The sequence below is a fragment of the Protopterus annectens genome, chromosome 7.part0, assembly GCF_019279795.1.
Source record: "Protopterus annectens isolate FY-2018-M chromosome 7.part0, PAN1.0, whole genome shotgun sequence".
NCBI lineage: Eukaryota > Metazoa > Chordata > Ceratodontiformes > Protopteridae > Protopterus > Protopterus annectens.
This window is the reverse complement of record NC_056739.1, coordinates 1,236,165,299-1,236,182,535: the sequence shown is the minus strand read 5'-3', so window position 1 is coordinate 1,236,182,535 and position 17,237 is coordinate 1,236,165,299.

Here is a 17,237-nt window from a genome sequence, read left to right as displayed (position 1 = left end):
GAAATAAACAAACTAAATGAGAAATACAAAGAAATTTTAACTCATAAAGTTAAAATAACTTTAGAGAAATACAAAGTTTTGTCTTATTCAATAAGCCCCAAATACTTGCATAGACTTAAAAATAAAACAAAAAGGTTGAATAAACAAAACCATATCAAAGAAATATTTTCTCTAAGGAAAAGAAGAATGTTTCCTAGTATACCAGAAATACTAGATGAATTTAGAAATCACTTTCACAAAATTAACCATAATAATATTAACATGGAACCTAAAGATAAAATAACGGAGTTTATAACCACAAATATGAATAAAAGCTTAATAAACAACAGATTAAACTATTGGACAAGAGTATTGCATATACAGAAGTTATTACACAAATAAATCCTAAAAGGGGCATTGGAAAGGAATTTCCGAGATTTACTAAATACTTTTATTTCTAGTTTTTGCAAAATGTTTTTTATTGCAATTCCATTATTATTAAATTAAAAAAAAAACCAAATGCAATGGCTTTAAAAAATATTAGTGGTTATAAGTATGAATATGGGGGAGTGAGACTTCTGATTTTAGTTAGATCGAAACCCTCATAATTTAAAACCCTGAATTTAAAAACCTTCAGGCATCTGCTAGAAAGCTGAAGATGAAGAGGAATTTCACCTTTCAACATGACAATGACCTCAAGCATATATCCAAATCAACAAAGGAATAGCTTCACCAGAAGAAAATTAATGTTTTGGAGTGGCCCAGCCAAAGCCCAGATGTAAATCTAATAGAAAATCTGTGAGGTGACCTGAAGAGGGCTGTGCACAAGAGATGCCCTCACAATCTGACAGATATGGAGTGCTTTTGCAAGGAAGAGTGTGCACATATTACCAAGTCAAGATGTGCCATACTGAAAACTCCTACACAAGAAGACTGAATGCTGTAATTAAATCAAAAGGTTCTTCAACAAAGTATTAGTTTAAGGGTATGCACACACAACAAAGTATTAGTTTAAGGGTGTGCACACTTACGCAACCAGCATATTGTACATTTTTTATTTTTTATATTTTTCCCCTGACTGATTTGTTTGTTTTTCAATTGCATTTTGCAGGTTATAAGTCACATTAAAGGTGGGAAAAGTTTTGAAATGATTTATTGTGGTCTTATTCTTTATATCACAAAAACCTGGCATTTTAACAGGGGTGTGTAAACTTTTTATATCCACTGTATCATAGAATAAGCCTTTATATGATATGTTGCTTCTAGAATTTTTGATGCATCACTCATTTGATATATAGTACAATGGTGTTTGATGGACATGGATTACATCTAACATAAGATGCCACTGAAAATGGGGTGCAGTTTGGAACAGGACATTGTGCCTGAGATGCTTGCAGCAATAGACATACTTTTATTGGTGCTACCCTGCTGAATATTCTGAACAAAATGCTTCCTTTTGGTATGCTGCAAGTTCCAGGCTCTGAGTGTGATTGGGAATAGTAACCAAGCAAAAACACAATGCAATGGCATGATAAATATTGAGTCAGGCCTTCATGGGACAGCAATACTGAATGATACAGCAGGGAGTAGTAGATGCTTCATGTATTTTAGTGTGAGCATGCTGTAAATGCACATCACCTGAATCCTAAAGACAGACTGGAATTAAGCCATGATGTTGTTTGTCCTTTCGTCTTTTCCCAGTTAGGGGTTGCCATAGCGGAACTCCAGTCCGCTAATGATTGGCAGTAGATTTTTATGAAATGCTGAGGTGCCAGCTCGATGCTCAACCTTCAACGAAGGCACACCCATTGACGCACGCATGTCTTTTGAATGCTACCCAACCGCAGACTCCACACAGAAGGCACTCCCAAGCCCAGCCGAGAATCGAACGGGAGAACCTCTTGCTGTGAGTTAACAATGCTACTGCCGTACCACCGTGCAATTAAGCCATGATAAAGGACAAATTTATTATCCCAGGGGTAAAAATTCAGAGGATATTCCAGGGTGACTGTCACAGCTGCTATTCTGCCTTGCACTTAACCCATTAAGCAGTCTACTTAACAGCTTAGGCTGTGGCCATAATTTGGCACCTAGAAAACAACAAAGTGTAAAGACTTCTCATCTTCTTTTTGTCAATGATTTAAAACTGTAGAGCTCATCAGATGAGGAGTTGAAAGTACAACTGCAAGTTATCAAAACTTTTTCAGATGATATAAAAATGTCATTTGGTCTTGATAAATGTGCAAAAGCAACCTTTAAAGCAGGAAAGCTGCAGCACCAAGAAAATATCAGTCTGGGAAAGGAATGTGATATAAAAGAACTTGAGCAAGTGGAAGTGTATAAATATTTTGGAATTAATGAAGTATCAGCAATAAAATATGAACATATTCGAATAAAACTTAATAATGAATACTTTAGAAGATTTAAATTAATCCTGAAAACAGCGTTGCCATATTTATTTATTTATCTATCTATTTATCAGGGTGGTCTGGCTGGACAGCTAGTGTCCATTTTCAGCAGAGATCTGGGAGAAAAGCTCCAGAAAATTGTTACATAATATGAGCAATATGTATAATGACAATCAAGGTACAAATATAGAAAGGTTAACATGCTAATAATACAGAGATAAGTAATGTCTTTATAGACATGTATAATTTTAGTATAGTATAGTATAGGCATGCAAACAATATTACAGTATGTACAAAGAGAGAGGGTGTAATACAGTATCATGTGTTTGACTAAAGCAAGGGGGGTACCCTCTTTCAGATGGACGGGAGTTCAGGGAGGTCCTTTGCAGATACCTAAATGGTTGGTGTATAGGTAGGATTTTAATTAGGTTTTGTTGGTAGTTGCACAGTCTGAGGTCAGGCGGCAGGGTATTCCAGATTTTTGCAACTTCATTAGTGAAGACAGATTCGCCTGAGCTATTTTTACACTGGATATTTTCTATTAGAGCTTTGTTGGTGGAGCGTAACTGCCTATTTGAATTGTGGAAGGTTATGAGGCAGGACAGGGCAGGGTGTTTTTCGAGATAGTATAAGATATGATATCCCGGTTGAGTTTGTGGTATTGTAGTAAATTTAGGAATTTTAAACGGTGTCGTTTATTTAGGGATTGGCAGTGGTGGGAGCATGATCTGGCATAGGCAGCGAATCTGGCAATTTTGTTATAGCACGTGGAGAGTTTATTAAGGTCAGTTTTATTTAGTTTTGTTAATACTGGTCATGCATATAATATAGTTGCTAGCAGATAGGTTCTGGCTATGGCGATTCTAGCTTTGGAAGTAAGGTATTGTTTACCTATATATAGGATAACAAAATCCAAGTTATAAACCAATTTGCTCTTCCTTCTCCTAACTTAGAGTTTTGGAGTGACTGCCTGGCCCCAAAACATGTTGAATAGATTAGATAGGAAAACAAGAAGGATGCTTCATACTCACCAAATGATTTATAAAAATCAGTGCATACCAAGATTATATATTCCCTGTTCTGAAAGAGGGATGGGCCTCCTTGAAATCGACTACATGTATAGATCTGCAATCATGGGACTGCACACATACCTGCTGACCTCACAAGACCCAAATGCAGTGAAAGTTTTGAAACATAAGGAGAACAAATTTAAGATGAAGCATATCAGCATGAAGCAGGAATGGCAATCAAACCAGAAGTAGATAAAAATCAGGCAGCAACTGAATGTGTCAAAAACAAATGAAAGACTATAAGGTGAAGGACCAGATGAAAAGGCAAGAAACGTGGAAGATGCATAAATATAGTTGCAAATATTAAATACAGTCCACAGGGAAAGAATTTTGCTGTAATGGGTGATGCTCAGCACTTTAACGGACTAGTATTGTCTAATTAATTTTAATTGTCTTGATTGTTTAATGTGTTTGATTGGTTAGGAGGGATATATAATCTTGAGGTGAATGTTACATTGTATTCTGAAGAAGTCTACTATGTTAGATGAAAGCGCTTAACCTGTGTGTTGATGTACCTGATAAATAGTTGCACCTAGAGTTGTGAAGTTCTTCTTGAATCGTATCACCCATTACAGCAAAATTCCCTGTGGACTGTATTTAATAGTTGCTTTTCACTGCATTTTTAACTTTACATAGTTGCAAGTATATAAAACTTCTGTAAGAACCTCATGTTGATCAGGAATTGTTAAGGAGAGGCAAATTCAAACCAAGAAATGAAAGGTTAATACTGGTGGCCCAAGACAGCGGGCTGCATACGTGTTGGTTTACAAAGTTCATTGAACATGTGGGAGAAACAAACAAATGTAGGTTTTGTAAAACAGAATTGGAAACAGTCGCACATCTCATTGCTAGTTGTGACATACTAATGGCAGAAGGACTGTATACTGAAAGGCATAATAATGTGGCAAGATTGTTGCACTGGGGATTGTGCAAACAATATGGTATCGAAGTGGCTGAAAAACACTGGAAACATAAGTCACAAAGCATCATAGAAAATGATGAAGTCTACATCACATGGGATCATCCATTACCAACAGTTAAAAAGATAGATGCTAGAAAACTGGATATAGTGGTCCATGAAAAGAAGACAAAAGTAGCATTGATCATTGAAATTGCCACACCCAGTAACTACAGTGTCTTGTGTACAGCAGAAAAGAGAGCAATGTGGAAGAAAGATACCCAGACAGTCTCAATAGCAGTAGGAGCAATGGGTCTTATAAAAAAGAATCTACAACCGTGTTTAGGTATCTTACCAATACATGTATCTCATTGCAGAAGGAGTCAATACTGAGCACATTGCGAGTTCTGCAAAGAGCACTTCTGGCTGACATCAAAAATTGAAACAATACTAATTTGCTGAACTTTATTTGTACTTTGAGTTAGGAATGGGGTCCATTACCATCATGGTACTGGAAACCCAAAAGATTTGAAGAAATTAAAAAAAAAAAAACAGAAGTAATATAAGCTTGATATACTCTAAAACAGAAGAGAAGCTGTATATTATCCTATGGCATTCTAACTTAGAACCACAGTTTAATGTTCCTTCTGCAGCCTGTTAGACTCCAAGCCTGAGGTGTTTGCTGTCATGCAGCAATGAGAAGATGCAAACAAAATAGCTAAAGTAAACAGTTCTTAAAGAGATATTTTCTGTTTCATGCACATCAGTGTATGCATGTAAGCACAAGCAACTGTGCGTGAACGTGAGGGAGAGAAAGAAAAGCTGCACATGCCCACTGCTAAAATATGAATGTATGAATGACAACTAATCTTCACTCATATGCTTGCTGATTAAAGCAATGTTATATTTCAAATCCTGTGTTCAGTCACTTTGCTCCATTCTTCTTTAAGCATCGATACAACACTTGCCAAAAAGCTTTCAACTGAGGGCAGTATTTTCCATATGGAGTACCTTTCTCTGTGCAAACAGCACTAGACATTTTCAGTAATAGTTCTGTATATTGTTATATATACCATTCAGAGTGCATGCAACCTTCCAGCCTACTTTTCAGATGTAATTTCATATACAATAGATTCTGTTTCATGTTCCAATGACACCCACTTTGCACTTCTATTCAGATTCCTCTGTCTGCACTGAATGACAGTCCTGTTTTAATTCTTTTTATTACTTCTGGTTTCTTTCCTTTTATCATTCCCTTCTTCTCTTTCACTTCCATGTTTTCCTCCTATGTACTTAAAAAAAAAAACAGCGAAAAGATCAATTAGTTTACCCCCCCCCCCATACCAACCATGGTTGGTATGAGCTCTAAACGCTGTTATTGCCCTCTTCTCAGAAGAAGGATGATTACAGCAGCAGAGAATCCAAGCAAAAGTTACTGAAACAAATGGGCAAGCGATCTTGCATTGTGTGGATCACAATAGTTACAATCACTTATGTACCATAGTTCTTAGGGATGGTGGAGTCCTTACCTTGGATGGGCCACAGTGAGATGCTGAGTACAGCTATTACAATATCTATGGTGATAAAATTCCCTCTTTTCCTTGTAAATTAGCATAAAAAGTCCCTGCCAACTATCTCCTGAGTTAGTAAGTCTCAGAGCTACATAGTTGTAATCTATATTTAATAATGGGTGTGTTATCTCATACAGGTGTTTCCATTGTTCAGGTTTCAGCTGCACTTCATTCAAAGGAATATTCAGTCAAACTGGTCAGTCACTTTTCTGCTGTAAATACAAGGTTTACATAATGAACTTTAAACAATCTCCTACCTGTCTATAGGTTCCGGTTTAGGTCCTCACATATGACAGCAGCAGTTTCTCCTACCATTTCAAGCAGTAGCACTGGTTTGGGGTAGAAAAATTATAGACTCCCCCATCCCCCCACCAAAAACAAACAAACAAACAATATATATATATATATATATATATATATATATATGGGACTATAGATAATTGAAATACCACTTACCCAACTTTTAAAACGCCAAGATGAAAGCAGCAAAAATCCACTTAAATTAATACTGACATCACTGACAAAAAAACTAGAGGCAAGTAATCATTTGGCCACAGCACAACAAACACGAAAACTGAACCATATGAAACTCACCCACCTCCCCCTAACTAAATATATCAGCTCCGAGATCGCACTACAGTGGGGAAAGGTGCAAAGTTCATCATGGTGGACAAGTGATTACTTACCTGTAGTGTTTTGTTGGTGATGTCAGTGTTCGTTTAAGTGTATTTGATGAACACTCCATGAGTAAACTGTTGATTAACTGGATAATATACTCCAAGATGTTCTAATTTAAGCCCAAATACATGGGCTCACATACTACCTGGATGGGAAAATTTCTTTCCTTAATGCAGAATTCTCACTTTTTTTGTACTTGAAAATATATGCATTACTATGCTATACCAAAGTCTGACATTCTGAGATTCCAATTTGGTGTCTTGTAGTGACACTGAAAAAGTCTCAGAAAACAGCACTCCTAATTTGTTGTGCTAACAGTCTAATGGATGAAGGGGTTACTACTCTCTCACAAATGTTTCTTAGTTTTCTCATGAAAGCTTGACCCGAAATCTGAATCACAAAGGTCAAGTCTCATAATCTGAAATTTTAAAATAATGCTGGTATCATATATAAAGTGGTAATGCCCTTCCATTCCAAACACAGGGTAGATTTAGAATAGATGGCCTTGCTTTTAAGTTTATGGGACCTTAACAAATGTATATGTTAGATGCCAACATTTTTTGTTCTCCCAGAAGTCACAGCTGAGCTAAGCTGTAATTTTTATGTAAGAATTCAGTCAAGTATACTTAGTATCTAAGTAATCATGTTACATGTTGACTTTATGTTATTTTTCTGTTTATGTAGTTATCCATTTCTATTATATTGAACTCAACTGTTATTAAGTAATTTAGTTTTCTAAGAAACTGGTTCTGAGTAGAACAGTCCCTAGCTACGTCAACATTTTTTATGTTGAAAGTAGAAGTTTGTCAATGTTTTAACAGTTGTTCATACATAAGTTACCAATATAGTATTTACTGTCATTTCAGTCCGACTCTTTCTTATACTGATTGATCATATTTTGCATATGCTGGATGGGAGTAAGGGATCCCACCATCTCTGCTTTAACTTTCTTACCACCACTGGGCCTAGGACTTTGCTAACCTGTATGTGAATCATAAACTACACTTGTGTTTGACTTACCATTGCTAGCTAATTCATCTGCAGTAACTGCTGTACTGTTTAATAAGTCAAAACAGTACATTAACGCATATACATGCCATCATAATTTTGTGTGTAATCAAGTGACTTGACCAACATATACAAACAGTGCAGATTTCTTTACTTCACCATGTTGCTATTACATAAAAATAAACAGTTCATAATCAGGAGTCTGAGGACAGTCATCTAACAGGAAAGAAAAATGAATAATGGAAGGCAATGAGTAGCACTGGCCGCAGTCTGGGCAATATTTTGACAGATATTGTAACTCTGATGTAAGTTACAGAAGAGTGGTATATGAAAAAACAGTGATGGGAAATTAGCATGCAAAGAATGTGTTGGATGCAAAGGGAAAATAAACATAAAAATAAATACAAATTAATGGCTTTATATGTAAGGGAAGATAAGAAAGCAACAGCGCTATGACACACAAAAAATACTGCCAGCCTAGCTAGCTGGAATTTTGTAAGTAATTATGTGTCATTTGAGAATATTAATATGATTTATATAGAAATGTAACAAAAGGAGATACTGCCAGCCCAGCTATTCGGAATTTTGTAGATAATTATATGTCATTTGAGAATATTAATACGGTTTATATAGAAATGTAACAAAAGGAGACACTGCCAGCCCAGCTATCTGGAATTTTGTAAATAGTTATATGTCATTTGTGAATACCAGCATGATGCAATTGTTTGTATTACTGAGTGTATTAGAACTATATGTTATGTGTATATTAAACTACTGATACAGAAGTGTGTGCGCTGAACAGGGTTTGTACAGTACTAAGTTTCAAGGATGTGTCCACAGTGTTCCCTACTGGAAAAGAACAGAAATGTATATAAACTATATACCTATACAAATGTATGTTTTAATAGTAGAAACTGGAACATACAGAGTTAACTTGCAAAACTTCAAGACAATAAGTTGAAATTAAATTGTTTTACGATTGTGTTATAAAAGTTAATTTCAATGCAGCAAGAAGACAGGATGTCTAAACTAGTGTGCCTTCTGCTTTGTTTTGTAAGTGTTTTATTGTTTTATGTCTTCTAGCAACTGCAAACATCTGAAGGATATGTATATTTCACAAGCAGATGTTAAATGTTAAAATGGAGGGGTTTAGCTTGAGAACCTAAGTCAGGTGACAAAAAGTGATGTCATCCAAGCTACCCCAGCAGTAATATTTGATATTAATTTAAGAACTTTCTCAGAGAGAGACTGTGCATTTTGTATTTTTGTCTTTGACCTAGCAATAGCATCCACTCATCATCAGCATCTGCACTGACCTTGCTCTGTAAGTAAGTTTTTTAGGGCATAGTAATTCTTTATATATATAGTTAGGAATATAGTAAAAATTAGTTTAGATGTTTTCTGTGTTTATATGAGACTGTCCTGCAATGTTGTTTTATATACTGTGATTTTGAACTCTGAAGTAATTGTGTTTGTGTATTGAGTATTGTCTTCTTCTTTTATTATTTATTATTAAATATATTTAAACCTATCTTTGTGGCTGATAGTTGTAAGACATTTTAAGCTCTCAGAGTACTTGCATAAGTGTCTGGTGACACTGTACAGGCCACTCCAATAGCCTTGCCTGGTCAGACTATCATTTGGATTAATAATAACATGACACAGTAGGATTGGACACCCTTTGTAAGGGCCTTAAAGGAGCTGATAAGAGGGGTTGGTGGCAGTAGCACCTTATAGTTTGGGCAGAAGGGGGCATAGCTAGTAAATCTGTGCCAGTCTTTTCCAGGTGTGTATGTGTGTGTGTGTGTGTGTGTGTGTGTGTGTGTGTGTGTGTGTGTGTGTGTGTATAAATCAAATCTCAAAGTGTGTGTGTATCAGCTACTTGGGCAGGAACATGAAGCACTGGTTGAACAGAGATGGTGCTGGAGGTCTTGGCTTGGACCCTCAGCTGAGATCTCAACCCTGCAGCTGTGCCAATGGGAAGTCTTACTGGGGATATGGAGAAAGAGGGAGAAACCAGCCACAAACTGACTGTGGTCTCTGTGTGCTGTTAAGGGAAATTGTACGTTACTGTGTGTGTACTTGTCATCCTCCCATTGTGTACATACCCCACTGTTGCCAGTGGTGAGGATTGAGGCTCCCTGATTACTGGAACAGTGCAGGGGTGTTACAAGGGCAAACAAAACAAATAAGAAGGAGCAGACTTTTTGTCCACAGTGGGGTCGTGACTTGGCAATAGAATCTTCACAGGGAATATATATGGAACCCCTCTTAGTGATGAAACAGAAAATAAGAAAATGGCAGACAATTTATTAGAATGATAGAGAAGGTGATGGTATTACTGATAAGGCACCTTAATATGACACACATTAATTGGAACACTCTGTTTGCAACTATATCCAAGAGAAGTAATACTTTCGAGCATGTGATTTAAGGCTATTCTTTTATGGAAAACCTCCCTAATTCCATAAATATGAAAAAAAAAAAACAAAATGGGCCTTCTCATCCAAAAAAGCTTATGCTGCACTGTAGAGAAGTAACTCCCAAGAACACACATGTGTAAGCATGCATGCCACATTTATATATTTATATCTATATCCATCTCTCTCTTTCTCTCTCTCTCTCTATATATATATATATATATATATATATATATGCGTGTGTGTGTGTGTGTGTGTGTGTATGTGTGTGTGTGTGTGTATATGTGTGTGTGTGTGTGTGTGTGTGTGTGTGTGTGTATATATATATATATATATATATATATATATATATATATATATATATATTATTTTTTCATACACACACATACACTTGAAACAATTAGATAATCAGTATTTGACTTAGCACATTTTTCTTTTACAATTGATTTGCAACAAGGATACAGATTTAATGACTATTATATTTTGCATTTAATCTGATGACATATAAAGGTAATACTGAATACATTTTCACACTTGCTTGGGCCTTATCTCTAATGGGTCTGGGCCTCTCAAGGATGGTTAGACTCATTGGCTGAGACAAAATATATATTTTTTTCATATCTGTTATGGCTGCACAGTTTCCCCCATTAAGTTCAACTCCATTCAATCCATTCATACAAATGTACATGTCTAAGTATTTTTATACCATAGGTTGCAGACCCCCTTCCTTTGTTGACATCAAGGGATACAGGAAGTGAACCCAGAACAGCCAGCACTGCTGCATACAGTGGTTACCTTGTAAGGAGGTATTCCTACCCCTGTATGTGCAGATGTTCATGGAGGCTGATTCTGCTAAGAAGCATGGTTACAAGGAAGCACCCCCAGGCCCAAATGTCAGTCTAACCTGGCCTGCTAGAACCAAAGCTTCAGACTCACCTTCCCACATGCCCCACCAACTACCACCCCCCACATGAAAGATGAAGCTCATGGCTCATTATTGCTTTCCCTGTCTGTGCTAGAGTCAACAGCTGCCAAAGCTGCTAATCAAACTGTGGATGCCGGGGTCACAGTCAGGACTTTATCTTTCTACACCACAGAGGTGACTGAGAAACACTATTCTTGATTCTTGACATCTTGAAATGAGGGTGGCCTAATGGTTAAGGTGTTTGCCTTACAAACACAAGGTGCAGGGTTGGAGTCTCACAAGGGATAATTGGCTAGGCTTAAAATGGCTCGCAAGGGCAATTAGCTTAGTACTAACTTATGAACCTATTGATCATTTTAAGTAGAGTTGCTGCTACTGAGATTTGTCTGCATACATCAACTGGACATAAGCTGATTTAAGTATATTTCCTTCATTTTATTGTGGTTGTTATAACTTGGGGACTGATTTCTCAGATCTAGCTCTGTTGAAACTGTCTTGTGTGTGTGTCTGAAGCTCTGCACTAGTTGTTAAACTGCTCTGAAATTCCTTTAAGTGTTAATTAGCTTGGGGGGTTTTCTGATAACTTTAAAACCTGTGTTGGTTACATCTCTGGTAATCATTTTAAGTAGAGTTGCTGCTACTGAGATTTGTCTGCATACATCAACTGGACATAAGCTGATTTAAGTATATTTCCTTCATTTTATTGTGGTTGTTATAACTTGGGACTGATTTCTCAGATCTAGCTCTGTTGAAACTGTCTTGTGTGTGTGTCTGAAGCTCTGCACTAGTTGTTAAACTGCTCTGAAATTCCTTTAAGTGTTAATTAGCTTGGGGACTTCTCTGATAACTTTAAAACCTGTGTTGGTTACATCTCTGGTAATCATTTTAAGTAGAGTTGCTGCTACTGAGATTTGTCTGCATACATCAACTGGACATAAGCTGATTTAAGTATATTTCCTTCATTTTATTGTGGTTGTTATAACTTGGGGACTGATTTCTCAGATCTAGCTCTGTTGAAACTGTCTTGTGTGTGTGTCTGAAGCTCTGCACTAGTTGTTAAACTGCTCTGAAATTCCTTTAAGTGTTAATTAGCTTGGGGGTTTTCTGATAACTTTAAAACCTGTGTTGGTTACATCTCTGGTAATCATTTTAAGTAGAGTTGCTGCTACTGAGATTTGTCTGCATACATCAACTGGACATAAGCTGATTTAAGTATATTTCCTTCATTTTATTGTGGTTGTTATAACTTGGGGACTGATTTCTCAGATCTAGCTCTGTTGAAACTGTCTTGTGTGTGTGTGTCTGAAGCTCTGCACTAGTTGTTAAACTGCTCTGAAATTCCTTTAAGTGTTAATTAGCTTGTGGGTTTTCTGATAACTTTAAAACCTGTGTTGGTTACATCTCTGGTAATCATTTTAAGTAGAGTTGCTGCTACTGAGATTTGTCTGCATACATCAACTGGACATAAGCTGATTTAAGTATATTTCCTTCATTTTATTGTGGTTGTTATAACTTGGGGACTGATTTCTCAGATCTAGCTCTGTTGAAACTGTCTTGTGTGTGTGTCTGAAGCTCTGCACTAGTTGTTAAACTGCTCTGAAATTCCTTTAAGTGTTAATTAGCTTGGGGGTTTTCTGATAACTTTAAAACCTGTGTTGGTTACATCTCTGGTAATCATTTTAAGTAGAGTTGCTGCTACTGAGATTTGTCTGCATACATCAACTGGACATAAGCTGATTTAAGTATATTTCCTTCATTTTATTGTGGTTGTTATAACTTGGGACTGATTTCTCAGATCTAGCTCTGTTGAAACTGTCTTGTGTGTGTGTCTGAAGCTCTGCACTAGTTGTTAAACTGCTCTGAAATTCCTTTAAGTGTTAATTAGCTTGGGGGTTTTCTGATAACTTTAAAACCTGTGTTGGTTACATCTCTGGTAATCATTTTAAGTAGAGTTGCTGCTACTGAGATTTGTCTGCATACATCAACTGGACATAAGCTGATTTAAGTATATTTCCTTCATTTTATTGTGGTTGTTATAACTTGGGGACTGATTTCTCAGATCTAGCTCTGTTGAAACTGTCTTGTGTGTGTGTCTGAAGCTCTGCACTAGTTGTTAAACTGCTCTGAAATTCCTTTAAGTGTTAATTAGCTTGGGGGTTTTCTGATAACTTTAAAACCTGTGTTGGTTACATCTCTGGTAATCATTTTAAGTAGAGTTGCTACTGAGATTTGTCTGCATACATCAACTGGACATAAGCTGATTTAAGTATATTTCCTTCATTTTATTGTGGTTGTTATAACTTGGGGACTGATTTCTCAGATCTAGCTCTGTTGAAACTGTCTTGTGTGTGTGTCTGAAGCTCTGCACTAGTTGTTAAACTGCTCTGAAATTCCTTTAAGTGTTAATTAGCTTGGGGGTTTTCTGATAACTTTAAAACCTGTGTTGGTTACATCTCTGGTAATCATTTTAAGTAGAGTTGCTGCTACTGAGATTTGTCTGCATACATCAACTGGACATAAGCTGATTTAAGTATATTTCCTTCATTTTATGGTTGTTATAACTTGGGGACTGATTTCTCAGATCTAGCTCTGTTGAAACTGTCTTGTGTGTGTCTGAAGCTCTGCACTAGTTGTTAAACTGCTCTGAAATTCCTTTGTAAGTGTTAATTAGCTTGGGGTTTTCTGATAACTTTAAAACCTGTGTTGGTTACATCTCTGGTAATCATTTAAGTAGAGTTGCTGCTACTGAGATTTGTCTGCATACATCAACTGGACATAAGCTGATTTAAGTATATTTCCTTCATTTTATTGTGGTTGTTATAACTTGGGGACTGATTTCTCAGATCTAGCTCTGTTGAAACTGTCTTGTGTGTGTGTCTGAAGCTCTGCACTAGTTGTTAAACTGCTCTGAAATTCCTTTAAGTGTTAATTAGCTGGGGTTTTCTGATAACTTTAAAACCTGTGTTGGTTACATCTCTGGTAATCATTTTAAGTAGAGTTGCTGCTACTGAGATTTGTCTGCATACATCAACTGGACATAAGCTGATTTAAGTATATTTCCTTCATTTTATTGTGGTTGTTATAACTTGGGGACTGATTTCAGATCTAGCTCTGTTGAAACTGTCTTCTGCGTGTGTCTGATGCTCTGGAATAGTGGTTATACTGCTCTGAAATTCCTTAGAGTATTAATTAGCTTGGGGGTTTTCTGATAACTTTAAAACCTGTGTTGGTTACATCTCTGGTAATCATTTTAAGTAGAGTTGCTACTGAGATTTGTCTGCATACATCAACTGGACATAAGCTGATTTAAGTATATTTCCTTCATTTTTATTGTGGTTGTTATAACTTTGGGGACTGATTTCTCGATCTAGCTCTGCTGGATTGTGTTGTTTATACTGGGGACTGATTTCTCAGATCTAGCTCTGTTGAAACTGTCTTGTGTGTGTGTCTGAAGCTCTGCACTAGTTGTGTAAAACTGCTCTGAATTCCTTTAAGTGTTTTAATTAGTGGGGGTTTCTGATAACTTTAAAACCTGTGTTGGTTACATCTCTGGTAATCATTTTAAGTAGAATTGCTGCTACTGAGATTTGTCTGCATACATCAACTGGACATAAGCTGATTTAAGTATATTTCCTTCATTTTATTGTGGTTGTTTTGGGGACTGATTTCTCAGATCTAGCTCTGTTGAAACTGTCTTGTGTGTGTGTCTGAAGCTCTGCACTAGTTGTTAAACTGCTCTGAAATTCCTTTAAGTGTTAATTAGCTTGGGGGGTTTTCTGATAACTTTAAAACCTGTGTTGGTTACATCTCTGGTAATCATTTTAAGTAGAGTTGCTGCTACTGAGATTTGTCTGCATACATCAACTGGACATAAGCTGATTTAAGTATATTTCCTTCATTTTATTGTGGTTGTTATAACTTGGGGACTGATTTCTCAGATCTAGCTCTGTTGAAACTGTCTTGTGTGTGTGTCTGAAGCTCTGCACTAGTTGTTAAACTGCTCTGAAATTCCTTTAAGTGTTAATTAGCTTGGGGGTTTTCTGATAACTTTAAAACCTGTGTTGGTTACATCTCTGGTAATCATTTTAAGTAGAGTTGCTGCTACTGAGATTTGTCTGCATACATCAACTGGACATAAGCTGATTTAAGTATATTTCCTTCATTTTATTGTGGTTGTTATAACTTGGGGACTGATTTCTCAGATCTAGCTCTGTTGAAACTGTCTTGTGTGTGTGTCTGAAGCTCTGCACTAGTTGTTAAACTGCTCTGAAATTCCTTTAAGTGTTAATTAGCTTGGGGGGTTTTCTGATAACTTTAAAACCTGTGTTGGTTACATCTCTGGTAATCATTTTAAGTAGAGTTGCTGCTACTGAGATTTGTCTGCATACATCAACTGGACATAAGCTGATTTAAGTATATTTCCTTCATTTTATTGTGGTTGTTATAACTTGGACTGATTTCTCAGATCTAGCTCTGTTGAAACTGTCTTGTGTGTGTCTGAAGCTCTGCACTAGTTGTTAAACTGCTCTGAAATTCCTTTAAGTGTTAATTAGCTTGGAGGGTTTTCTGATAACTTTAAAACCTGTGTTGGTTACATCTCTGGTAATCATTTTAAGTAGAGTTGCTGCTACTGAGATTTGTCTGCATACATCAACTGGACATAAGCTGATTTAAGTATATTTCCTTCATTTTATTGTGGTTGTTATAACTTGGGACTGATTTCAGATCTAGCTCTGTTGAAACTGTCTTGTGTGTGTGTCTGAAGCTCTGCACTAGTTCTTATACTGCTCTGAAATTCCTTTTAAGTGTTAATTAGCTTGCGGTTGTTTCTGATAACTTTAAAACCTGTGTTGGTTACATCTCTGGTAATCATTTTAAGTAGAGTTGCTGCTACTGAGATTTGTCTGCATACATCAACTGGACATAAGCTGATTTAAGTATATTTCCTTCATTTTATTGTGGTTGTTATAACTTGGGGACTGATTTCTCAGATCTAGCTCTGTTGAAACTGTCTTGTGTGTGTGTCTGAAGCTCTGCACTAGTTGTTAAACTGCTCTGAAATTCCTTTAAGTGTTAATTAGCTTGGGGGTTTTCTGATAACTTTAAAACCTGTGTTGGTTACATCTCTGGTAATCATTTTAAGTAGAGTTGCTGCTACTGAGATTTGTCTGCATACATCAACTGGACATAAGCTGATTTAAGTATATTTCCTTCATTTTATTGTGGTTGTTATAACTTGGGGACTGATTTCTCAGATCTAGCTCTGTTGAAACTGTCTTGTGTGTGTGTCTGAAGCTCTGCACTAGTTGTTAAACTGCTCTGAAATTCCTTAAGTGTTAATTAGCTTGGGGGTTTTCTGATAACTTTAAAACCTGTGTTGGTTACATCTCTGGTAATCATTTTAAGTAGAGTTGCTGCTACTGAGATTTGTCTGCATACATCAACTGGACATAAGCTGATTTAAGTAAATTTCCTTCATTTTATTGTGGTTGTTATAACTTGGGGACGGATTTCTCAGATCTAGCTCTGTTGAAACTGGAAACTGTCTTGTGTGTGTGTCTGAAGCTCTGCACTAGTTGTTAAACTCTGAAATTCCTTTAAGTGTTAATTAGCTTGGGGGGTTTTCTGATAACTTTAAAACCTGTGTTGGTTACATCTCTGGTAATCATTTTAAGTAGAGTTGTTGCTACTGAGATTTGTCTGCATACATCAACTGGACATAAGCTGATTTAAGTATATTTCCTTCATTTTATTGTGGTTGTTATAACTTGGGGACTGATTTCTCAGATCTAGCTCTGTTGAAACTGTCTTGTGTGTGTATCTGAAGCTCTGCACTAGTTGTTAAACTGCTCTGAAATTCCTTTAAGTGTTAATTAGCTTGGGGGTTTTCTGATAACTTTAAAACCTGTGTTGGTTACATCTCTGGTAATCATTTTAAGTAGAGTTGCTGCTACTGAGATTTGTCTGCATACATCAACTGGACATAAGCTGATTTAAGTATATTTCCTTCATTTTATTGTGGTTGTTATAACTTGGGACTGATTTCTCAGATCTAGCTCTGTTGAAACTGTCTTGTGTGTGTGTCTGAAGCTCTGCACTAGTTGTTAAACTGCTCTGAAATTCCTTTAAGTGTTAATTAGCTTGGGGTTTTCTGATAACTTTAAAACCTGTGTTGGTTACATCTCTGGTAATCATTTTAAGTAGAGTTGCTGCTACTGAGATTTGTCTGCATACATCAACTGGACATAAGCTGATTTAAGTATATTTCCTTCATTTTATT